Below are 27,270 nucleotides of genomic sequence, written 5' to 3' on the forward strand. Positions count from 1 at the left end.
GTAACCATACTTTACATTAAACTAATAATTATTATATTTGAAATTCTAGTTTAAACAAAACCTTCGATTAAAAAGTTGTATTGTTGATAGGCATTTTATTCCACCAAGTACAATGTTAGCTGAAATGAGCTCATTTACAGTCAGCTGTTGGAACATTCAGGGCCTGAACTCCTCGCCTTTCGGGCTAAAGAGCACAGACCCTGAATTCATTAAAAGCATTAAGGAATTAGATATCATAGTTCTGTTGGAGACATGGTTCCGTGCAGAGGTGCCCACACACTGCCCCCTGGGCTACAGGGAGGTTATTGTGCCCTCAATTAAACTGAGCACAGTGCGGCGTGGCAGGGACTCTGGGGGGATCATAGTGTGGTACAAAGAGGAGCTGGCGAACCACATCAGCCCAGTCAAACAGGGCCCAACGCACACATGGCTTCAAATTAAGAAGGGAATAGCCCAGTGTGAGAACCATATATACCTTTGTACAGCGTATACCCCCACCTCTGAATCCCCCTATTACAATGGGGAATTTTTTAACACCCTCCACACAGAGATCGGCCATTTCCAGGCCCAGGGGAATGTGCTGCTCTGTGGGGACTTCAATGCCCGGACAGGCACCGAGCCCAACTTCATCGGCACACAGGGAAACAGCCATGTGTTCGGCCAGGCCCCTCTGTACCTCACCCCACCACAACCCAGAGGAACATCCCCGACGGGGTTTAATGGCAGGATCAGAGGGGACTCTTTAGGGAGGTTCACGTATTGCTCAGCTCTTGGGACTAATGTAGTCGACTACGCCCTCACTGACATGGACGCCTCCTTCATCAGTGCATTTACTGTCAGGCAGCAAACCCCCCTGTCAGACCACAACCAAATCACAGTGTTCCTGAAAAGAAGAAGTCAGGCCAGCAACACACAGACACAGCCCAGTAAGCTGTACAACCTTAATCAAACATACAGATGGGCTCCAAACAGCACAGAGGAATTTAACCAAGCAATCAGTTCTACAGAAATAACAGACATCATCAACACTTTCCTCAGCTCACAGTACCAGCCTGACGTGACAGGACTAAATCTGGCCATAAATGATATCAATCAAATATTTCAAATTGCAGCCACAATGGCAAATCTTAAAAAGACAAAGAAAAGGATCAACCAGAATCATACACACACACAGACATGGTTTGATGATGAGTGTAAATCAATAAGAAACAAATTCAAGGCACCTATCCAATCAAAAACATCATCAACCACAAGACACAGAACTATGCCAACAGTACTGTGAGACCCTTAAACACTACAAACACACCCTTAAAATTAAAAAACAGAAACACACAAACAAAACACTCACAGACATAGAGAAATCTGTTGACCAAAACCAGATCTGGGAAATGTGGAACAATTTAAATTCAACAAAACAACAAGAATTGGCAATACGAAACGGAACCATTTGGAAAAAATACTTTGAAAACCTTTATAAAGATATCCAACAAAATGATCTGACACACAAACAAATTGAAACCAGGGAAAAACTGAAATTACTCGAACAATCAATTAAAAATAATCAAAACCAAAATGACGCTCCAATCACCCTACAGGAACTATCTAAAAAGCTCCAGGCACTGCCACCCAGAAAAGCCTGCAGCCCGGACAGCATCAGCACTGAAATGCTCAAACACAGCAGCGCACAACTGCAGGAGGCTGTGCTTAAATTGTTCAACATGGTCCTCAGAACTGGTTACTTCCCTGACATCTGGAAGCAGGGGCTGATCACCCCAATCTATAAGAGTGGAGACAAATTCGACCCTAACAACTACCAGGGCATCTGTGTTAGCAGTAACCTGGGGAAGGTGTTCTGCAGTATCATCAACGCCCGGATACTGGCCTTCCTTACCGAGCACAGTGTCCTGAGTAAGAGTCAGATTGGCTTCCTCCCAAATCACCGCACTACAGATCATATTTACACCCTACACACCCTCATAGACAAACACGTCCACCAAAAAAGTAAAGGCAAAATCTTTGCCTGTTTCATTGATTTCAAAATGGCATTCGATTCCATTTGGCACGAAGGACTTTATTACAGAATTCTTCAAAGCGGTGTAGGGGGTGAAGTCTATGATATTATAAAATCAATGTACACCGAAAACAAATGTTCAGTAAAAATTGGCAACAAAAGAACAGAATTCTTCACTCAGGGGCGGGGAGTGAGGCAGGGCTGCAGTCTGAGCCCAACACTGTTCAACATCTACATCAATGAGTTGGCAACGGTGTTGGAGCAGTCTGATGCCCCTGGCCTCACCCTAAATGACACAGAAGTCAAATTCCTGCTCTATGCGGATGACCTAGTCTTGCTGTCGTCCACAGAACAGGGGCTTCAGCAAAACCTGGCACTGCTAGAGCAGTACTGTTAGTCCTGGGCCCTGGCAGTAAACATGAAGAAGACAAAGATCATGATTTTCCAAAAAAAAATTCCTCAGGGAAACAAATACCACTTCACGCTAGGCAACACTACCCTAGAACACACCTCACACTACACTTACCTGGGCCTGACTATTAGTGCGTCAGGGGGCTTTAACCTGGCAGTGAAGGCACTCAAAGACAAAGCAAGAAGAGCTTTCTGCGCAATCAGATTGTGAATGGGATATTAATGTTATAGAATCTTCTTCTGTCTCAAACTAATTGACAGTGTGATCCAGCCCATTGTGCTGTACGGTAATGAAGTATAGGGTCCACTCAGTCAACAGGACTACACTAGGTGGGACAAACATCCAATAGAGACCCTGCATGCTGAACTCTATAAAAACATACTGCAGGTGCACAGGAGCACACCAAACCACGCATGCAGGGCAGAATTAGGCCGCTTCCCAACCCTCATTAATATAAAGAAAAGAACACTGAAATTCTGGATGCACCTGAAGAAAAGTGAGTCAGACTCACTCCAGTACAAGGCCCTCCAAACCCAAGAGCTCAGCCTTGAAAAGAGTCCCCTGAGTCAGCTGGCCCTGAAGCTCACGGCACTGACCCCCGCTAATACTGCGAACAGAGACCAGCTTCAGGTCAGCACTGCTTACCTGCCCCCAATCAGAGTCAACCAAATCATAAAGATAACCAAAACCTCCTATCTGGAACATTGGAACAATGAAACCAAATCCCAAAGTAAACTGGATTGCTATCGGGCCCTAAACAGAGAATACACCCTGGAAAGAATATCTCTTCACTGTCAGAGATATGAAGCAGAGATGGATAATGACCAAGACCACAGCCTGGCCATAGAGACGGGCCGACACAGGCAGAGCTGGCTGCCCAGAGAGGAGCGGCGCTGTGGTCACTGCGAGACAGGAGAGGTCGAGACAGAGATGCACTTCCTCCTCCGATGCAATAAATATGCCAAATTAAGGGACACGTTCTATAATAAATTCATAAATATTATAAAATCATTCTCTGAATTGATGAATGAATAAAAAAAAAGCTATCCTCCTGGGGGAGGGACACACAGCCCCCCTGGCCGCCCAATATGTAGCCGCCTGCCACAGCCTGAGGGGCTCACTGTGAAAACATGACATACATGAGCACCAACTGTAACCTGATAACTATAAAGTAAATGTACATGTCTATTAAGATTTCATTTATAAATTATAATGTTACTGTTTCATTTTTTTTGTTTCTTTTTTCTTACCTTTTATTATTTTTCAATGTATGTATATATCAACTGCTTTGGCAACACTACGAATCTGTTTGTCATGCCAATAAAGCAACCTTGAATTGAATTGAATTGAATTGAGAGACAGAGAGAGACAGACAGACACTAACACAGCCACCCACCCACTCACACACACTATATCTCTCTCTCTCTCACACACACACACACACATACACACAACCAGCAAGACGCACAGAGCCAGCCAGCTCAGCGATGACATCACGAACCTCTCTCTGAGCTGACTGCTATGACATCACAGAGCACGTGCATTCTGTTGCTTGCCATCTGTCAACCACTCAGTCACTGCCAGCCAGACTGCCTGGCTGGCTGGGAGGGGGGGTCTGTTTGCTGCTGTTGCGTACCTTAGCAAGCTTATCTGCTTGACCGGCCTTCCTCCTCCTCCGCCCACATGCCCACCTATGCCCGATCAGCTGTTCACCTGGATCACAGCTCCGCCCCAACAAGGCAGAGCCTCCCAAGAATGGTACAAACTCATCCACGTTCTCCTCCATGGAAAGCTTTAGCAAAAGGCAAAAGCGTTATAAGTAATGAAGAGGAATCCGAGTCCAAGACGCTTCCGACCAGCCATACATATTTGTGTGTATTAAAGATCACATTTTATTACATTTTGTTTTTCTGTACTTTATTACATCTTATTGTGATTTTTAATTGTATTGTTAATTTTCCATATATATATATGTATGTATGTATGTATGTATGTATGTTTGCATGTCCAATTGCTTTGACAATACAAATGCACTGAATTGAGAGAGAGAGAGAGAGAGAGAGAGGGGGAGATAGAGAGACGTGCTAGGGCACATCTGTAACATAAACTAGGGAATATTCGTCACATGCTAAGGGAACATTCATAACATACAGGGAACATTTGTAAAACGAATTAGGGAACCTTTGTGACATACTAAAAGGACATACTGGTAAGATGTTGGGCACATTTGAAACAACAAAAATGGCATTTGGTTATTTATTAGGGACATTTATACCAGTCTGAGCAAATATCTATGCATATTCCAATGTTTGCTGCAGGACTTACAGATTGAGTGAGGGGGTCAATATGTTTGATTCAGAACTAACCACTGCTTCCTCAATTGTGTTTTAAACATAATTTAAAAGAAAAGTGGGCTATACATTGGTCTGGAGAAAAGGAGCACTGGTCCCTAAGACAATTCTTTTAGTTTTTGGACACAATTCCTAAAACCCATTTTCTGTAAAATATGTTATCAACTTGCATTAATATATCATCCAAACTACAATCATACTAGTCATGAAAATGTTCATATTATTACATTCTAAGGGTTCTAGTCTATTGTGTATTGTATTTATTATCAGGCCCTTCTCTTATGTTTTACAGTTGTTATTATTATTCCGTACAATACAGGGATTAAATTAAGCATTTTAACCACAAAATATTGGCTACAGTTATGATGCCTACTTCAGTGTTCATATGCATACAGTTTCTGAGGTCTGGACCACTGCACAGTAGTCCCTGGAGTTGTAGTCCAGACCACTGCAAAATTCATGCTGAAGTGATCTGGATCACCACGCAATGGCCCAAGGACCACTACATACTTGGATTTCAATTTTTTTGTGTAATCCATGTTGCAATAGCACCTACCATGTTCCTTTGTGGTAAATGGTTAATTCTGTTCTGGGAAAACCACAATCCTGCAGGTTTAATAAGTCTCTCTACACATCAGTCCCTGAGTACCTTCAACCAATGGTCATTTTGACCAATTAAGCCCAAGAATTGAGTCGATTAAGTTGTCAAGGACTACCCAGTAAAGACGTGAACTCACGACTAGGTCACACTGTGAGCTCTCCAGAGCAGAAATTACACTGAGCTCAGTGTGAGCTCACTTAGCGCTTTTCCACCGACATGGTGCCGGTGCTGGAGCCCAAGTTGCAGTTACAAATACAATGCCGAGCACAGCAGTGCAGCGCCACATCCTCTCTATCCAGAACACAAAGACGTGCGTGACTCTAACCTGTCCGGCTTTACAACATGCAACTGAAATATGTTCTTAGGGGAACAACATAACACATAGCGATTTCTCCCTGTTATAAAGTAAAATAATGTATAAAGTGTTTCTAATTTCATTTACGATACCTTTTCATAGATATTTATTTTTTTCAATAATAGACTAATGTCTCAGTCTTCCCCCACTTTATTTAAAACTTCCTCGTTTCTTAATTAAATAAATCATACAGTATTTCTAATGTTACATTTATATATATATATATATATATATATATATATATACACTTAGATTTTCCAAATGATAAACTGATGTTGCAGTAATTTAATCACAATAGATGTATATCAGTACAATAGGAACTTTTTTTTTTTTTTAAGAATGACAAATTAGAAGCCATTACTGAATTGAACTGTAATGTAACATGAAAACAGGTATGTACTACGAAATAACTAAATCTTTAAACTTGTCAGGTTTCATAACTTTACGACCACTAGGTACATCCAGCAGGTAATGCCACAGGAGTCTGCGGTCGCTGAGGTAAGACACAGTCTCTGGGTGCACTGTGACTTGGGTATCCCAAAGGCTGGAAGAATGGGTGACACCTGGGCATGGCTCAAGTGCTAGAGCAGGCTGTGGAACAACACCTGGAACAGGTAGCATATCCCTCTGGACAGGAGCTGTAGAAGAAAGAAGAGAGAGAGACGGCATCGAGTGATGACTGGAGCTCGCTGGAACTGGAAGTGGGTAAGGGACGTCTCCAGACAAAGCCGTCAGTGTTGATGGCGGACTGACAGGTGCATCATCAGGATCTCTAAACAGCTGTGGAGGCGCTTCTGGATGAGAAGGTAAGTCAGACCAAGGACCTTTGTATGCCTTCAGCAGATTGTAATTTACAATCCATGATTTGGATCGTGGATCTTTTGGGTCAGTGATTTCATAGGTCATGCCAGGACAACCGTCTTTATCCAACCTCTTCAGAACTCTATATGGCCCTTTCCATCTAGGAGCAAGTTTATTCCTTTGATTGGCAGGATCATCAAGGAAAACAAGATCACCTTCAGCATAGGGGTTAAAAGCAAGCTTTTGATCATAGTGAGTCTTTTGCAGTAGTTTAGATTCTTTCGACTACTCAGCGGCCATGTCAAAAGCATGTGACAGGCGGTTAAAGACATCCTGGGCATAAGCAGCTGGTGTGCCCGGAGTTGCTTGAGTAGTGAATGAACTGCAGTTCAACAAAACGTCCACAGGCAGGCAAGGTTCCCGATCACGAGCAATGAAAAATTGAGTATATCCAGTACTGGAATGTACACTTGAATTGTACGCAAGTTCCACCTGTGAGAGGTATTTGTCCCATTCTCCTCCATTTTGGTAGATGTATTTAGCTAATTGGTCTTTTAATATCCGGTTCAGTCTTTCCACCATGCAATCTGATTGGGCATGGTACGGAGATGTTCGTGTCTTCTCAATTCCCAACTTGCTACACAGCTGCTTCACCAGATCAGACTCAAACTGTCTGCCCTGGTCAGTGTGGATGGACTCAGGTATACCATGTTGACGGATTAAGTCTTCAAACAAGCATTGAGCTACACTTGTTGCACGCTGATCTTTTAAAGGAAAGAGATTCACATAGCATGTAAAATAATCCATTATAAAAGAACATACCTGTTGCCTTGAGAAGTGACTGGTAGCTCGGTGAGGTCAGCAGCAATTTTCTGGAATGGACGATCCACCACAATAGGTTGTAAAGGAGCTCTAGCTTTTGGTGTTGGAGCACTGCGAGTCTGACATGTTAAACACTCTGTACAGAACTTGTAAATGTCACGTGACATGTAAGGCCAATAGCAGATTTTTCTGGCTCTCTGCAAAGTTCGTTCAGTCCCTAAATGTCCACTGAAGACAATTCCATGTAGGTAAGTGAGGTCTGTCTGAATGAGGGATTCGGGAAGAACCAATTGGTAAGTATAGGCTTTCTGCAGAAAGGTTTTAATTTTTTGACAGAGGATCCCATTTTCCAAAGTCAGGCGAGGAAACTCATACCAGAGCTTTTTCAGAGCTGACGGGGAGTTTTTGATTCGTCGTGCAGTAGGTCTTCGGTTATCCATTTCTTTCCATTTCATCACAGTTCTCAGAATGACATCCGCTTGTTGTTTCTGCTTCAGTTCATCAATGTCTATTGCTAAATCTTCACAGGTTTGTCTTACAGGAACAGCTTGTTCAGGCTGTAGTTCAGAAGACCAACTGTTTTGCATGTCAGTAGATGACATACTTTTCTGTTTCTGTGAGGTCACAAGTAAACACTGCACTCCCTTACTACTCTGAGAAATGTCCGGTCTTCTGGATAAAGCATCAGTGTTGGCATGCTGTGCTCCTTCCCTGTGAATAATTACACAGTCGTACACATCCAGTTCTAGAATCCAACGTCCCCTTCTTCCTGTGGGATCACCATCAGCTGGACTTTTCTTCAGACTCAGCAATGGTTTGTGGTCTGTGACAATTTTAAATGGGGTGCCAGACAGAAAGTGTCTAAAGTGCCACACAGACCAGATTATTGCCCAGAGTTCAAGATCATATTTAGACCATTTTTTCTCTGAAGGAGTGAGGGTGTGGCTTGCGTATGCAATCACTCTTTCTTTTCTGTCTTGAACCTGAGTGAGCACAGAGCCAATTGCATTCTGAGAAGCATCGGTGTAGAGTAAGAATGGTAGAGAAAAATCTGGATAGGCCACTACTGGATGTTCAGTTAGAGCACACTTCAGAGAGTAAAAGGCATCTTCACATTCAGGGGTCCATTGAAAAACAACTCCCTTCTGAGTGAGCAAATGCAGTGGTGCAGCTTTTTGGGCAACGTTTTTAACGAATCGTCTGTAATAGGAACAGAGACCCACAAAAGCTCTCACCTCAGTAGGTGTTCTTGGTGTTGGCCAATCTTTCACTTTGTCCAGCTTCCTGGAATCTGGTCTGAGACCACCCTTGGTGATTACATGTCCCAGGAAAGAGACTTCATCCTGTGCAAGCTAACATTAACTGGCCTTCAGCTTTAGTCCTGCCATTCAAAAGCGAAGAAAGACATCTTCCAAACTCTGCAGATGTTCAGGAAAGGTTTTGCTAAAAACCAAAACATCATCCAAACAGATGAGGCAGATCTTCCAGTGTAGACCACAAAGCAAAAGCTCCATTAAACGTTGGAAGGTAGGTGGAGCATTGGTCAGTCCCATTGGCATGACCTTAAAATGGTATAAGCCGCTGGCGGTGGTAAATGCGGTCTTCTCCCGGTCTTCTGATGCCAGCTGAAATTGCCAATAACCACTTGGCAGGTCCATGGTACTAAACCAGCATGCCCCTGCCAGGCTGTCCAAAGCTTCAGAAATCCGTGGTAAGGGATGCAAGTCTCGTATGGTGACAGGGTTTAATTTCTTGAAGTCATTGCAAAATCTATAGCTGCCGTCCTTTTTCTTGACTTAAACAACAGGTGAAGCCCAAGGGCTGCAGCTCTCCTCAATGAGGTCATGGGCCAGCAACTGCTGAACTTGTTTTTCTATTTCCTGCTTCAAAGCTGGAGAAGTCCTGTAAGCATGTTGGTGGATCGGTAGGGCATCTCCAGTTCGAATGTGGTGCTTTATAGCATCTGTGCAGCCATAGTCATGTTCATGTGAACTAAACACATCACAATACTTAAAAAGAAAGTTCTCCAGCTGGTCCATTTGTGGATCACTCAATTTAGACTGACTGAAGTCCACTGTGGGTAACTTTGTGCCTTCTATCTGCCTGATATTGTGCACAGTAGCCTCAATAACCTGGAACTCTTCACCTCCCTGATTTATCAGAGAGTAAAAATTTCCCAGTGGTGTGTTACTTGGGACATGGCAGTCGTCATTGGTAGGATTCATGACACCAACGGTTGTTAATCCTTTCGTCGCTGGAGACATTGTTCTGGCAACAAACAGACCTGGGTAGTTGCATGCTTCAGGTTCCAGTATTCCTAACTAATTTGGAGTTGAGATTTGATTTTCTGTAAATGGCTGCAACTTTGCCATGATATTCATCTCAGTCATTGCAGGAATGTAGATTGGCACAAATGTCACAGCATTGCAACAAAGAGGTGTGATTTGCTTAGAAAACAACAGTGGGACTTTCCAGTTCCACAACTGTAATTGTCCTTGTACATCAATCACTGCATGGTGTTTCTGCAGAAAATCCCATCCGAGTATGACAGCTTGATTGGAATTTCTTATCACTTGAACATCGTGAAGGAAAACCTCCTCTCCAAGTCTAATACTAATGGTTAGTGTTCCAAGAGTATCAAGGCACTCACCAGTCACTGACCTTGCCAACACGTATGTCTTTCTGATGGACTTTGTCTTCAGTGCTGGAATTGACATTCTTAAATTTTCACTGATCAAAGAAATTTGTGAACCAGTATCAATGAAGGCTTGAACAGCAGTGTCTTCAATAACAGCAAAACAATAAGAGGTTGGAGAGTCTTTTAACGCTGAAGCTTCAGACTCTGGGCCCCTGTAATTCAATGTAGCAGCTACTTGGCCCGTAGCACCTGCTACCACTCGTTTCCCTGATAGGTGGGATCCTCAGAATCAAAGCAAAGATGACGTTTGCTGTATCTGCAATCAGGCCTTCTCTCATGGTGATGTGGACTGGGTGTTCTCCTGGTGTACCTGTCCCTTGAGTGTGAGTAGGATGCAGATGGACTACGAGAATATCTTGAACTGCAGTGCTGATCAGGGTGAGATGAGTGATAGCGATTGCTAGGACTGTTAGTTCTTGAATAGTAATGGTTGCTTGGTGATGAAGACCACCTTTCATATTTTTGCCTATGTAGGGAATGATGTCCAAGTCATGGTCCAGGAGACATGTTTCTATAAAGGTGAAGAAACATCTCTTTGTGATCTAGAGGAAGAATTATACCCATCAGGTGATGCACGATATTTCTCTTGTTTCATCCATTCTGGAGAGGGATGACGGTCCTTTTTCCCCTCTTTGTACTGGCTGTGCACATGTTTGAGATTTTCTTGCTGTTGCTTCAACTGGCTCACCTCTACTCTGAATGCTTTAACATCTGCAGTTAAATCTGCAATAGCTTGTAGTAATTTGGGGGATTCCTCTGACGTAGATGAAATGGACTTGCTTGACACCATAGCTGTTAGGATATTTCCAGATTTACATATAGATGGTTGTTCCAGAACCTTCTCATTTATTGTGCTTTAGAAATGTGAAGAGGCAGTTCTTAATGCTTCCTGACCCGCTCCCACTTGCAAGCCATTTTTAGGGCTTCCTCCAATCTACTTGCACCATGCTCATAACACTTTGCCTGCAGCACTGGGTCTAAACCAGCAACAAAACGTCAAAAACGCTCCATTTCAATAGCTGGCTGTCCGTAATTGGGAAACGCCTCTTGCACAAGTCTGCTTACTTCGGCTGCATAAACTTCTAATGCTTCTTTAGGCTGACGGGGTCTTGCATTAACAAAAGTTTGAAAATGCACTAGGTATTCTTTTCTTCCAAAGACTTATTTTAATTTCTCTACTGTTTTAGCATAGTCTTTATGCATTTCAGAGGCTAAAGAAACCCAGTATGACAGTGCATCAGCACTTAAACGTGTTGGTACAATTGTTGCAAGATCCTGGTGCTGTGTTTGTGCAGCTTTTACAGCCAATTCCAGACGCGTGTTCCACAGAGAGAAACTTTCTTTATCCTTCCCATCTCCGTGAAAGCAAGGAGGCAGCTCAACACGATCATGTGTTACTCTGTCGTATTCGTGCGTCTTTCTGCATTAATCGCTTCATTTTCGGCTTCATTTTCATTTGCTGCTTCGACATTACTCTCTGGGTCCATCGGATTTTCCATGTTTTTTTTGTTTTTTTTATACTTGTTTAACTTAGCTGTTTATTTCTTTCGTAAGTTTTTTTGTATTATTATTTTCCGATTTTAACAGTACAGTTCACTCACCACCGACATGGTTTTGTCTCAGTCACCCGCAAGCACAGCTCACTGCATCCGGCCTCGGTAGAGAAAAAACAAAAGCAAACAATATCCCTCGCTGCCGCCAGTCTGTAAACCGTGAAACGAGTCTCTTCGGAGGTAGACATGTTGTTTGGGGTTCAGTTTACATCAGGACTCCTTGACACAATTTATTGTTCCTGGCACTTTTGTTTATGTCTCTTATGAACCGAGTTGCAGTTACAAATACAATGCCGAGCACAGCAGTGCAGCGCCACTACTCCTCTCTATCCAGAACACAAAGACGTGCGTCACTCTAACCTGTCCGGCTTTACAACATGCAACTCAAATAATATTTTCTTGGGGGAACAACATAACACATAGCGATTCCTCCCTGCTATAAAGTAAAATAATGTATACGGTGTTTCTAATTTCTTTTACGATACCTTTTCATATATATTTATATTTTTCGATAATAAACCAATGTCACAGTCATACCAATGAGCTTTAACAATGCCGAGAATAATAATGCATTTATCTTTAATAGTGAAGATATTGTATAGATGTATATCTTTCATATACACAAATAGAACTGAAACTTTCAGACAATCCATGAAAATGTAATGTAAACATTTACACTTCTTAAAAATTCTATATATCAATTATATTCATAACCCTAACCCTATCACTAACCCTAACTTTAAGTTACAATTGTTCCCTAAACACTTATTTTGCAGGATCAATAAAAAACTGTCAGGATTTTTTAATCTTTTACTGACACACATAGTTAATAGCAATGTGATATAACTTTACGGAAAATAATAATCTGTATATATTTAATTGTTTTGAATATGTTAAGATATAATGCATCTATCACATAGGGAACATTTGTAACATGATAGGAAAAACAAACAAATGATGTAACTTTGAAAATATTCAAAATTACAGCATACAGTATAAGGAGGAGAGTCCAGCCCCACACTGCCCTGCCAACGGAGGGGAGAGCGCCGCGCCAGAGAACAGCAAGGAATCCACACGCAGCCCAGCGCAGGACACCCCTCAGACACCCGACACAGTGTCCCAGCTGAGGGAGAACATGTCCCTGCTGGAGGTGGAGCTGATGGAGCTAAAAGAGCTGGTGCTGGCCAAGCTCACAACCTCCAACACCACAGAGCAGCTAACAGACCAGCTCAACAGAGTCCAACAGAGCACAAGGTCACAGTGAGGGAGCTGAGGGAGGAGGTGAGGGAGCTGCAGCAGGACAGCGAGGCCATGAGGAGGAAGCTGACGGCCCTGAGAGAGGAACTGCAACGCAGAGACAAGACAGTGCAGAGCCTGAAGGAGAAGCTATACAAATTCACTGCCCACAACAACTAGCCCTCAAGAAACCCAGCAGTGCACAATGTGCAGAGCCCTCCCACCCCAATGACATCCAGACATACTGACTCTCACACAACACAACACTCACACACTGCACCCAACACACACACACAACCCGACCCGAACACACAGAATGCACCTAGCACACACACACACCCTGAGCACGACACACACAGTGCACCCAACACACACACACACCCTGACTCAGACACACACACTGCACCCAGCACTCACACACACCCTGAGCCCGAAACCACTAACAAAACCTGCGCACCACACACACAGGCTGAACCAAACACAGATGAGACCCCCTCACGCAGAAAGACTACCATGAAGAAGAACACTGAAGTAGCCCTGCTGATAGACTCAAATGGCAAACTCATAAATGAGAGGAGGATCTTCCCTGATTGCAAGATCTCCAAGGTCTGGTGTCCGACCACAGAGAGGGCCATTCAGCAGCTGTCCGAGAAGAGCCTCGGCTCCCCCAGCCATATTATTATACACACAGGCACAAACGACCTGAGGACCCAGCAGGACAAGGTGGCCAGCTCCATCAGAAGAGTGGCGGAGAGGGCCACCCAGACCTTCCCCCACGCCAAAATCATCATCTCCACCCTGCTGCCCAGGAAGGACTTCCAACCCAACACCATCCACATGATCAACGCTGAGATCTCTCGGGGATGTGCTCTGATGCCAAATGTGCACCTGGCACACCACCCCACTCTTGGGGCCCACAGCTTGTTTGACAACGTCAATCTCCACAAACAAGCAGTGAGCGTCTTCGCAAAGACACTCAAAGACATTGCCCTGGGCCGAAACCCAGCCAGCCCCCCACATGGCCACAGAAGGTTCTCCAGCACCCACACCACCCAGAACAACCCCGAGCCAATCAGGAGAGCGGCCCCTGGGAGCCCCCGCCCTCCACCTGCACACCACCTTCCCCAGCCCGGACACCGCAGACCCCAGCCTGGATACGCCCGACCACAGAACAGCAGACCCAGAGTGGAGCCCATCCAGAACATGCACAGAGCAGCCCAGCAGCACAGCCAGCGCAACTACGCAGCAGTGGTCAGCAGAGTGGCTGACACCGACACCGGGGAGCTGCAGGAGATCCGACACCTGCTCAACCTCATCTGCACCCGACTGATAAGATAAGTAACTGTGCATAACAAAGAAACCACTGCAGGAGGTGACTAGCTATTACCACATCCTAAAATCACCGCTGTATGAATGTAGTTATATATTGATATATATGGACATATTTTCAAAAAATTATGTAGATATATGGATGCTTACATATATGTGTATATATGTAGATATATGTGTTTATGCGTATGTATATAGGAGTGTAAGTCAGGAGTTTTTTATTTATTTATTTATTTATTTATTTGTTTCCTATTTTTACATATCACCAGTATTACTATTTATTTATTTGTTAACTTTCCACCTCACACATTTCCAGATATCTCTCATTCCAATGGAGTATATAAATTGCTTAATTAGAGTAGAAAGAAATGCGATCCCTATCTATCACCATGTGGAACATCCAGGGCCTGGGCTCCTCAGTGTTCGGGCTGAAGAACACAGACCTGGAGTTCAGAGAGAGAGTGAGAGACAAGGATGTCATCATCCTGCAAGAGACATGGTGTCGGGCAGACGTGTCCAGTCACTGTCCCTCAGGCTACAGAGAGGTCATAGTGCCCTCCCTGAAGAAGCCCTCCGTCAGACATGGCAGGGATACCGGGGGCATAATAATCTGGTACAAAGCAGAGCTCAGTGACTCCATACAGCCCATCAAAACAGCAGAGTCACACATATGGCTTAAAATAAGCAAAGAAATCAATTCTACACAAACCGATGTGTTCCTGTGTGTATGTTCCCCCCTCAGAATCCCCATATCACAATGAGGAGATCTTCCCCAACCTCCAGACTGAGGTCTGCCACTTCCAGGTCCAGAGAAGTGTGCTGATCTGTGGGGACCTGAACGCCCGGACAGGCAGCCTGCCTGACTTCACCAGCACACAGGGAGACAGCCACATATTCGGCCACACCCCCTTAAACACCCCCATCAGCTCCCTCAGACACAGCCCCGACAGGGGAGTGAATTAAAACGGGCAAAAATTACTGCAGCTCTGTCAGGGACTGGGCCTGTATATCGTGAATGGCAGGATCCGGGGAGATTCTCTATGAAGATACACCTACAGCTCAGCTCTTGGCAGCAGCATGGTAGACTATGCCATCACAGACCTAGACCCCTTCACTCTCAGTGCATTCACCTCTATCAGACCACAGCCAAATCACTGTGTTCCTGAAGAGGACAGAGCACAGCAGCAGCGCTCACACACAGCCCAGCAAGCTGTACAGCCTCGGACACTCCTACAGATGGGCTCCAGACAGCACACAAGAGTACCAGAAAGCAATTGGCAATCAAGACATCCAATCACTAATACACACCTTTCTGGTCACCCCAAATCAACAAAGTAAAGAAGGAATACATCTGGCTATAAAATACTTAAATCATATATTTGAAAAAGCAGCTTTACAGTCAAAATTGAAAATTAAAAAGAACATCCCAACAAAATACAAAGAGGAGAATTGGTTTGATAAGGAGTGCAATAGAATAAGGAAGGAACTGAGGAACGAAGGAACACTTAGATAAAAAAGAACAACACACCCGAAAGCAACTGACAATAATCGAAGAGTCCATTAACACAAATAGATTCTGGGAAAACTGGAAAAAATGTAATAAAATAAAACCTGAAGAATTGGCCATTCAAAATTGAGATTTTTGGAAAAAACACTTTGAAAAATTTTATGAAAACATTCACCACACTGAGAAATCAGCTCAGCATGACATCAGTGTGAAACTAAAAAGAATGGAATTGGCATTTAAAGACACCCAGAATCCCCTGGACTCAACTATTACTGAGCAGGAGTTGCAGGAGAAGCTGCGCGCCCTGCTGCCCAGGAAAGCATGCGGGCCTGATGGCATCTCCAACGAGATGCTGAAACACAGCAGCCCTGAGCTACAGCAGGCCCTTCTACGGCTGTTCAACCTGGTGCTCAGTGTGGGCCACTTCCCTGACAGCTGGCATAAAGGACTGATCACCGCGATTCATAAGAGTGGAGACAAATTGGACCCTAATAACTACCGGGGCATCTGTGTGAGCAGCAACCAGGGGAAGGTGTTCTGCAGAATCATTAACGCCCGGATACTGGCCTTCCTTGTGCCCTCCCGGCAGTAGTGGGAGAGCCGCAGGTCCTCAAGAGACAAGAGTCGGCGCCAGTGTCCTTTCCCATAAAGACATCAGGGAAGTAATGGCAAGGTCACTGGCGCTGGGGGAGGAGGCCTGCGGCAGCAGACAGCCGGGAAGGGAGAGACCACCCCCTCCCCCACCATTAGTCAAAAGAACAACTAGCGGGGTCTACACAGTTTTCTCCCCAGTTGTACATAAAGCCTCTGCCCTGCCATCTGTTCGTCGGGCCTCGGCCTCAAAGGAACCAGGGAGAACCTCCAGCACCACGGGCCCTGAGCCCAGTGGAGCTTCGCCAGCCTTACCGGGTGGCGGGAGCCGAGCCCCCCCCATAGTCTTCCTAGAGGATCAAGCGGTGAGGCAAATGATTTAAATGATGGGTGCTAGTGCTAAGCTAGGTGAGGGAGAAGAGAGGAGTGGGGAAGAGAAAGGTTTCTTTACATGATTGTTACGGAGCGGGTAATTGCCCTCACAGCCATTATGGCATTAATTATTATTATTTCAATAAATGTGAGGAGCATTGCTGAGGTGAAAAAGAGGACCGATGTTTTAAACTCTCTGGCTGGAATGAAGGCAGATATTATTTGTTTGCAGGAGTGCGGCATCCCGTTCCAAAAAGAATATAAAGATCTCCGGGACACTTGGACCTTAGGAGAATCCTTCTGGTCGGGGTCCAATGTGTCCCGAGCGGACGGGATTGCCGTACTCCTGAAAAACCCCTTCATAACAGTAAAAACATTTAAGGTTATAGAGGCGGGCAGACTGGCCAGCCTCGATTTTAAATACAAGGGGGCTGTATTGAGGCTGGTCAATGTCTATGCCCCCACCAGCCAGAGAGAGAGAGTCCTCTTTCTCCCTCAGCTACGCCCGCTCCTGATCGGCACCTTGCCAGTTATCATTTCAGGTGATTTCAACTGTGCTCTGAGGGATGTAGACCGGAGTAAGCCCCGCAACGATAGATCCAGCAGGGACCTCGCTGCGTTCGTGGAGTACTTTGAACTCTGCGACGCAGGTCGGGACCTGGTCCCCTTGTTCACCTGGGTGAGTTCTTCTGGCTCCTCCTTCTCCAGGATAGATCTCGTCCTCCTCAGTAAGCCACTGGAGAGGACCGCCATGTCTTCGGAGGCGGTCTTCTTTTCAGACCACAGGCTCCTGACGACAGAGGTGCTCATCCCGAGCACACGGGAGTCGGGGCCTGGGGTCTGGAAGCTCAACACCTCCCTGCTCGATGACCCTCGTGTTATTAAGACCTTTAGCAGACGCCTCGAGGAGTGGAGGACCCTGAGGGACCTTTTTGATTCTCCCATAGAGTGGTGGGAGATGGTGAAGAAAAGAACCAAGGGCTACTTCATTCAGCTGGGGAAACGGAAAGCTCGCGAGAGGCGGGCGAGATATTCCCATCTAAAGGCCGCCTCCAGCGCCTGAGTCTTTTACAGCTCAGAGGCTTCGACCTAGCTGAGGAGGTGGCCCGGGTCAAACTGAGTCTCTCCGCCCTCTATCGGGAGGAGCAAGAGAAGATCAAGGTCCTTTCCAGGGTCCGCATCATGGAGGACGATGAGAAATGCAGCCGCTTCTTCTTCAAGAAAACGAAGGAGAAGCGGCCTGCAATGTCCTCCATGATCGACTCCTCGGGGCAAGAGGTGGAGGGCAGAGAGGCTGTTGAGACAGTGGTGCGGGATTTCTACAGGGAGTTGTACGATCAGAAGGTGGTGGATCAAAATCTGATCCATCACTTTCTGTCCCTGTTGGAGTCCCGCAATGAGGGGGACGAGGAGGAGGAGGAGGATCCAGAGATCACCACCACTGAACTCTCCCAGGTGATAAAGAGTCTTAACTCTGGAAGGACACCGGGTCCCGACGGGATCCCTGCTGAGTTCTATAAGATCTTTTGGGAGGTGCTTAAAGAAGATCTGGCCCAGGTCTTGGGGTAGATGTACAGAGAGGGCAGATTGGCCCCTTCTATGAAGAAGAGTATCCTCTCCCTTCTTCACAAGAAGGGAGACCAAAAAGATCTGAGGAACTGGCGGCCAGTCAGCCTCCTGTGCACCGACTACAAGATACTGGCCAAAGCACTGACGCTCCGGCTGCAGCGGCCACTCCCTCAAGTCGTGGGTCCCGACCAGGTCTGTGGTGCCCGGGGGAGATCGGCGGCCGACAACGCCATGCTGCTCAGGGATGTCGTGGCCTACTCGAACGAGAGAGGGCTTCCCCTGGTCCTAATCAGCTTGGACCAGGAGAAAGCCTTCGACAGAGTGGGCCACGAATACCTGCAGCTCGTCATGGAGAGGATGGGTCTCGCTCTTGGCCTGAGGAAGTGGGTTAAGATCATCTACAGCGGCCTAAGCAGCAGGGTCCTTGTGAACCGCCACCTGACCGAACCATTTCCGGTCAGGTCGGGGGTCCGGCAGGGTTGTCCCCTGTCGGCCCTGCTGTACGTCCTCTGCTTGGAGCCGTTCATGCAGGCGATCCGCCGGGACGTCCGGGTGACTGGTTTCCATCTCCCGGGTTCCGGCTTAGAGCAACTGAAGGCCCTGGCCTATATGGACGACGTGGCCGTGGTTTGCACGGACGCTCCGTCCGTGGCCAGGGTCGAGGAACTGCTGGACGGCTTCTGCAGGGCGACGGGGGCCGCTGTGAACAAGGCCAAGAGCGAGGTCTACCTCTCCAGGGCATGGCCTGTCGGCCGGGGCCCGCCGACCGTGTTCCCTGTGAAGCCGTTTATCAAGGTTCTGGGGATCACGATCGACGGGACCAACACGGGCACCCGGAGCTGGGAGGAGGCCATAGCGAAGGTCCAAAGGAAGATCCACGGCTGGAGCACAAGGACCTTGACGATGGCTGGTAAGGTGCTGGTCGTAAAGGCCATCCTATTCCCGATACTCCTCTACGTAGGAATGATCTTCCCCCCAGACAAGGTCATCGCAAAATTAGTGACCCGAATTATTTTTCGGTTTGTCTGGGGGAGCAAAATGGAGAGGCTGAAAAGAGTGCAGATGGTGAAGGGTACCCTGGATGGAGGCAGGGGGGTCCCGGACGTTGTGCGGCTGATAAAGGCGCAGGGGCTGGCCTATGTGGTCAAGAACATCCAGCCTGAGACCATTCGGCCTTTGCGCCATGGATAACACCAGGCCGCACTCGTGGGATCCCCCGCCGTTCTACAGGGCGCTCCGAGCCTTTGCGCTCGAAGTAGGCCTCCATAAAGTCGTGCTGGCCTCCTGGGATTATAAGACCATCTGTAGCCAGATGAGATCTACCCAGGAGACCAGCCGGATAGAAGATTTCCCTCCCGAAACCTGCCGGTTTATCTGGGCTAACGCTACGCACGTTTGCCTCACGAATACGCAGAACGATGTCTCCTGGATGGCTGTGAGTAGGTGTCTCCCCACCCGAGTGTTCATGCACAGAAGGGACATAGCTCTTTATGACACCTGCCCCTATAAGGGTTGCCTGGGGAAGGAGACGGAGGCTCACATCTTTAGTGAGTGCCCCTCCGCCCACAGGGTCTGGCTCCTGTTTTCTCCTTCCTCCACAGGTTTGCCGTTCCTGCGCGGGCGACCGCCCAGCAGATCCTGTACGATCCGGCCAGGGGAATATCAACATCTACCCTGAGGTGCTGGTGGCGTGTCGTCTGCGCAGTGAAGCAGGCACTGTGGGAGGGACGGAACATCTGTCTGTTCAACAAACAGGAGCTGGACCCGATCGTCATCGCGCGGAGGGGCATGGTGTTCGTAAGAGACTATGTCAATCTGGAGGTCCATCAGAGGGGCAAGGAGGAAGCCTATAAGAACTGGCACATACAAGATCTGGGGGAGCTCAGGATCCCATGATGGGACTCACCTCCGGGGACGGTCAGTTCCCCCTGCTGGAGCCCGAGTCCAAGATCCTTTAAAGATTTTATGGATGATTGTTTTTAAAAAAGATTTTAAAAATGAATCTTAATTGTTTTTAAAGATTTAGTTGCTTTTAAACCACATTGTTTAGGGTTTTTTTTTGTTTAGTTTTGTTATATTCTTTTGTCAAATACATTGAACGTTTTGGATTTAATTTTAAATGCATTGGACCTTTTTGTTTGTTTTTTATTTTACCTTTTTAATTGTTTCTTTATTTTGTCCAATGCATTTTCAGTTATTTTCAATGTATTTGACTTTTATGTTGGTGTGCAGTTTTGCTATTATCACGTTTGTTTTGTTGTTTTGGGCACATTTATTTTCAAGTTAATTGTTTTGTTAAAAAATCACAAAGATTTTAAAAAATTTTAAGTGATTTTAAGGATTGATATTTTAAAGATTTTAATCACAAGTATTAAAAAAAAAAAAAATTGAATTGTTCTTTTTAATGAAATGTAAAATACTTTACCCAATAAACAGTATTTTACTGGCCTTCCTTACCGAGTACAGTGTCCTGAGTAAGAGTCAGATTGGCTTCCTCCCAAAACACAGCACAACCGATTATATTTACACCCTACACACCGTCATTGACAAACACGTCAACCAAAATAAAAATAAAATATTTGTTTGTTTCATAGATTTAAAAAAAGCATTTGATTCATTCTGGCACAAAGGTTTATTTTACAAACTTCTCCAAAGTGGTGTAGGGGGTGAAACATATGACATCATCAAATCAATGTATACAGGAAACGAGTGCGGAGTTAAAATTGGCAATAAAAGAACAGAGTTCTTCACTCAGAGGCGTGGGGTGAGGCAGGGCTGCAGTCTGAGCCCAACGCTATTCAATATTTACATCAATGAATTGGCCACAATGCTGGAGCAATCTGCAGCCCCCGGCCTCACCCTACATGACACAGAAGTCAAGTTCCTGCTCAACGCAGATGACCTGGTGCAGCTGTGGCCCACAGAGCAGGGGCAGTACTGTCAGACCTGGGCCCTGGCAGTAAACATGAAAAAGACAAATACCATGATATTCCAGAAAAAGGCCAGGCCTCAGGGAACTAGGTACCACGTCACTTTAACAAACAGCACCATCGAACACTGCACCCACTACACATACCTAGGCCTCACACAGGAAGCTTCAACACGGCGGTGAAGACACTGAGAGAGAAAGCGCTCAGGGCCTTCTATGCCATAAAGAGACACATTTGCATAAAAATACCTGTACAAATCTGGCTAAAAATATTTGAATCCATAATCCAGCCCATTGCTCTCTATGGCAGTGAGGTGTGGGGTCCCCTCACAGGGCAGGAGTTTGCTCAATGGGACACACACCCAATAGAAAACTTGCATAAAAATATCCTACAGGTGCAAAGGAAAACACCGAACAACGCATGCAGGGCAGAATTAGGCCAATACCCATTATTAATCAACATACACAAAAGGGCAATTAAATTCTGGCTCCATCTAATAAACAGCGACACACACTCCTACCACCACAAGGCCCTGCAATGCCAAGAGCTGAACCCAGAGGGGAGCCCCCTCAGCCAGCTGGTCCGCAGGCTCACTGCACAGACACACACCGACACCGGCCAGCCTCAGGACAGCAACACACACATGCACACAATCAGAGTCAACCAAATTATCACACAGCACAAAGAAAACTACATCACCCATTGGGAAACACACACACAAGCACAAAGTAAACTGCAGTGCTATCGGGCCCTAAAAAGACACTACACATTGTCAGAAAACCTTAAATTAATAACGAACGAAAAACACAAAAGGATCCTGACCAAATACAGGCTCAGTGAGCACAGCCTGGCCATCGAGACGGGCCGACACAGGCAGACCTGACTGCCCAGAGAGGACAGGCTGTGTCCCCACTGCCAACGCCGAGAGGTCGAGACAGAGCTGCACTTTATTCTAAAATGTGAAAAATATAAACATTTATGAGCAAAATTTTTCCCCAAAATAGCAGATCTCTATAAGAGATTTCAAGACCTGCCAGTCTCGGAGAAAGTGCCAGTCCTTCTGGGAGAGGAGACCAGCTGCATATTACTGGCAGCCCAGTATACAGCTGCCTGCCACAGCCTGAGGGACACAGTGGACACTCAGTCCACTCACACAGGGGACACCCCTGGACACAGGCAATGACACCTATGCTACACCCAATTATTACTATCAATATCAGTTTTATGTCTCTCTGAACTATGATTGAATTTTATTAATTGAAATTAATCAGTTACCTGTTTTTAACATATATATTGTGTATTTATGTATGCAAATGTACATATATATGTTAAAAACTGTTGTTTGTCACCATTGCTTTGGCAATACTTCTTTTTGGTCATGCCACTAAAGCACGTTGAATTTGAATTTGAATTTTGAGAGAGAGAGAGAGAGATAGAGTGTGTGTGTGTGTGTGCGTGTGTGTGTGTGAGAGAGAGAGAGATACTGTGTGTGTGTGTGTGTGTGTGTGAGTGGGAGAGTGGGTGGCTGTGTTAGTGTCTGTCTGCCTGTCTGTCTGTCTCTCTCTCTCTCTCTCTCTCTCTCTCTCTCTCTCAATTCAGTGCATTTGTATTGTCAAAGCAATAAACAATATCATTATAAATCACAATAAGATGTAATATAGTACAGAAAAACAAAATGTAATAAAATGTGATCTTTAATACACACAAATATGTATGGCTGGTCGGAAGCGTCTTAGACTCGGGTTCCTCTTCATTACTTATAATGCTTTTGCCTTTTGCTAAAGCTTTCCATGGAGGGGAAAGTGGATGAGTTTGTACCATTCTTGGGAGGCTCTGCCTTGTTGGGGCGGAGCTGTGATCCAGGTGAACAGCAGATCAGGCATAGATGGGCATGTGGGTGGAGGAGGAGGAAGGCCGGTCAAGCAAATAAGCTTGCTAAGGTACGCAGCAGCAGCAAACTGCCCCCCCATCCAGCCAGCCAGGCAGTCTGGCTGGCAGTGACTGAGTGGTTGACAGACGGCAAGCAACGGAATGCACGTGCTCTGTGATGTCATAGCAGTCAGCTCAGAGAGAGGTTCCTGATGTCATCGCTGAGCTGGCTGGCTCTGTGTGTCTTGCTGGCTGTGTGTGTGTGTGTGTGTGTGTGAGAGAGTGAGAGATAGAGAGTGTGTGTGTGTGTGTGTGTGTGTGTGAGAGAGAGAGAGATAGAGAGTGTGTGTTTGTGTGTGTGTGAGAGAGACAGAGAGAGAGAGATTTTTTAAATATTAACACCTTTATTTAACTAAAGAAATACTAACAAAACATTTAAAACAAACTAGAAACACCTAAAAAACATTAAAAAAACACAGCCTATTCTAAAAACCCTCAATAAAAACCACTACACACGTGCTACCAGTAAAATATTCAAGTGAATTAAACCAGTTGGTTTAAATGTCCAAAGTCAATGGCACAGAGGGCAGCTCCGACCCCCCACATCTGCAGAAAAGTGTCCAGGTCTCCCGTCAGGCTGTAGAAATTGTAATCGCACTCTGGAGCTTACGAGAGACCTTAAGAGGGAGAGTGCACACTGTTGCTGCTGCGCTCAGTCTGACTTCTCCTACTGCTCAGGATAGCCAGCTTAGCCTGCCCCACTAGAAAGTTTGCTAACTGACAAACATGTCTGTGGCACTGCTTGTTCTGGACTCCCAAAATAAACACAGTGCGTGAGAAAAGGAGGCCCAGCTGCTTGAACAGGCTCTCCAGTGCAGTGAACAGCAGCTCTAATCTAGGGCAGTGTCAGAAACAGTGAAAAAGTGTCTCTCTCTCCCCGCAGTGGGGGCAGGTGTCGCTCACTCTGGGGTCCAGTGTATGTGCAAAAGGGTTTGTTGCGATGACGCCATGCAGAAGCCATGCAGAAGCGGGGGCTTGTTCAGGCTCCTCCAGGCCGGGCAGGCATCTTCCCCCAGAGCCAGGTGCTCCCTCCAGGGGGTGTCAGGGAGGGGCTGCAGCTGCTGATGGTGCAGCTCCCTCACACTGAGCTGATAGAGCTCCTGACGCTGAGTTGTGAAAACAGACACACTACAGAGACTGTGAGGCAACAGAAGGCGGCCTGATGAGCTAGGGGGGACTGAGAGACACAGACAAACAAGGGGAAAGACGGTGTCAGGGTCCTTGGGCCAGCAGTGCTGCGTGAGAGCCTGGAAAAGCCGCTCCACAGCGCCTATGGGAAGGGCGTTCTGTACTGCCCAGAAAAATCTGGTTACGACTCTCAGTGACCTCATACCCAGCCTGGCAGCCAGGCTGTCGGCACCAACCTACTGTCCCCTGTTAAAATCCAACAAATCCCTCAGCCGGATCACGTCGACCTAAAGCAGGACTGACCTGAGGCTACTGGAGAGCAGTAGTGGACAGCTAAAACCGGGGTTATACAGCAGTGGCTCCTCTAACAGCCAATACAGACTGCTGCCCCCCAGCTCCCTACCCAGGGAGAAGCGCTGCCACACCTCTAAAACAGCACAATAAAAAACAGGCAGGGAAGGAAGTATATGGGGACGTGTCTTATGTAAAAACATGTGTCTGTCATAACAAGTGTCCAGGGCGGGAGACACTGGGGATCTGGAGGGTACAGGAGCCTCTGAGCTGCCTCAGCCGAAAGGCACTCAGTCTGCTTAACAGATCTACCAACCCCTGTCCCCCCTCCTGGAGCGGCAGGTACAGCACTGCTTTGCACACCCAGTGCAGCCCGTCCCAGAAGAAATCCAGGAGCAGGGTCTGTATCTGGGACACCAGGGCCGGTGGGGGGTCCAGACATGCATAAGTGTGCCAGAGCATGGAGGCCACCAAGATATTAATAACAATTGCTCTCCCCCTAAAGGAGAGCTGGGGCAGCAGCCAGTGCCATGCCCTCAACCGGCCCTGTACCCTCTCCAGCAGGCCAGCCCAGTTCTCCTGCGTCTCCCCCAAAGTCACACCCAGCACCCGAGGGCCTGAGAGAGACCACTGCAGCCCCACAGGGAGGGCAGGGGGTGCAGAAACCTCCCACACCCGAACCTGATGAGCGCTGCTCTTGCCCCAGTTGACCCTGGCTGAGGAGGCCCTGCTGAACTCCTCCAGACACTCCCACAATGACCTGGACGTCTCGCTGGCCAGACTGTGTGTCTCAGCAGCATAGGCCGACACCCTTGGGTGACAAAGGATGGACAGCCCGGCTAGCAGCCTGTGCAGCAGGGGCTCGATAGAAAGGGAGTATAGCATCCCTGACAGACTGCAGCCCTGTCTGATGTCTCAATGGATGGGGATAGGCTCACTCAGGCCACCATTGATCTTCAGCACAATAAACACATGACAGTACAGCAGCTGAATAAATTCTACGAACCGCGGGCCGACACCTACTGCTCTCAGCACCTGAAACAGGCACTGCGGCCGGCATGATGTCTCTGAGCCGCTTAGCCAGAGCCTTAGACAGGATCTTATAGTCCTGACACAGCAGCGCCACCGGCCTCATGTTCACAATGGAGGACAGATTCCCCTTCTTGGGCAGCAGGGTCAGAATAGCTCTACGACAGCTAATGGGCAGCAGCCCAGCTCACAGTCCCTCCTGCAGCACTGAGAGCAGGTCCGGGCCCAGCTCAGTCCAAAACTCTGAGAAAAACTCCACAGTGAGCCCATCCAGCCCCGGTGCCCAGCCCTTATTGAGCTCTTGCATTGCGCAGGTCAGCTCTGCCAGAGTTAGTAGGGCCTCCAGCCCCTTGACCCCATCCTGTGGAAACTTAGGCAGACCCTGCAGAAACTGCTGCTGCTGCTCCAGGCTGCCTGGCTCTGCGGAGTACAGCTCCCTACAGAACTATGTGGTATGACTACACATCTCTTGCCCAACCTGCAGCACGCGGCCCTCAGCCGTCCTCAGGCAGAGCATCACCCTGCTCTGCTGCCGCCTGCATTCCAGCCCAAAGAAGAACTTGATGGGCGCATCCATCTGTGTCAGGCTCTGGAACTGCGAGCGCACCATTGCTCCTCGAGCCCGCGTCCTTAGCAGCTCTGACAATGCCTGCTGCATAGCTTTGAGGTCCTCTAATGTCCCTGAATCTCCAGAGTCCAAGGCTCGGTGGAGCACCTGAATCTCTCCTTCTAACTCCTTCTTAGATTCATTCTAGCTGTCAGTCCTATGCTCAGTGTACTTCTGGCAGAAGAGCCTGGTCTGAACCTTGCCAATGTCCCACCACTGTCTCAGGGAGGCAAACCTAGGGCGCTCTGATCTCCATCTCTGCCAAAAGAAAAGAAAAGAATTTCAAAAAATCCTGTCCAGCAGCAAGCTATTATTGAAAAGCCAGTAGGCACTGCGCAGCCGGACAGGAGGCAGGGTGACACTCACAGTGATGAGACAGTGGTCAGTGGTCAGGTGGGGGTGATATGGCAGCCACCGATCAGATTGACATGATGTCTAAAGGTATAAAATCCAGCCTGGCTAGCGACATAATGCTAGAACCCGGCCTCACCCAGGTGTACTGTATCACCTTTGGGTTGGCATTCCTCCAGACATCGACCAGATTGTGCAACTGTGTATTACCTTCCAGCTGTTTTGCCGACTGTGGACTGGGCTCCAAATGATTCCTATCTAATCTATAGTCCACAGTACATTTCCAATCACCCCCCCAAAACCAGGATCTCCTCAGCCCCACAGTCTGCTAGCGCTTTGCTGAGCACCGAAAACACTGACAGTCTGTCTCTCACAGCATTGGGGGCATAAATATTAATAAACACTGTACCATAATGTTGGGTGTATTTTTATAAGAGCATTTTAGCTCTGAGCTGAAGCACTGACCTCTCCCCCCCAAGTTATCAGATTTTCTTAACTCATCAGCTTGGAACTGGTTTACATCAAAGTGACAGTTTTGGGGAGGATGGCACCAAGAATAGGCCAAATAGTTTGGAATCCTGCTGTGGGATGTCTGGAGAAGTGGGCCTGTAGGTAATATAACTCTTTGAACTGGAAATCCAATCTCACAAACTCAAGAACCAATCACCTATTGATCTGACAGGTGTATACAGAACAGCACACGGTCTCTCTCTCTCTCTCTCTATCTCTCTCTCTCTCTCTCTCTCTCTCACCTGAACCAGAAACTCGCTGCCACAGCTCAACCTGAACCAGAACCA

At 46.9% G+C, this 27,270-nt stretch overlaps 2 non-coding genes across 2 annotated transcripts; one reads left to right on the top strand and one right to left on the bottom strand.

Annotated features, from left to right (window-relative positions):
- Positions 1–4,150: 4,150 nt before the first annotated feature.
- LOC136752010 (U5 spliceosomal RNA) lies at positions 4,151–4,265 on the bottom strand. Its single transcript, XR_010817192.1, has one exon. It is a non-coding gene; the product is annotated as a U5 spliceosomal RNA (small nuclear RNA).
- Positions 4,266–22,872: 18,607 nt separating this feature from the next.
- LOC136752137 (U5 spliceosomal RNA) lies at positions 22,873–22,987 on the top strand. Its single transcript, XR_010817300.1, has one exon. It is a non-coding gene; the product is annotated as a U5 spliceosomal RNA (small nuclear RNA).
- Positions 22,988–27,270: the final 4,283 nt, after the last annotated feature.

Source organism: Amia ocellicauda, chromosome 6 (assembly GCF_036373705.1).
Source record: "Amia ocellicauda isolate fAmiCal2 chromosome 6, fAmiCal2.hap1, whole genome shotgun sequence".
NCBI classification, from domain to species: domain Eukaryota; kingdom Metazoa; phylum Chordata; class Actinopteri; order Amiiformes; family Amiidae; genus Amia; species Amia ocellicauda.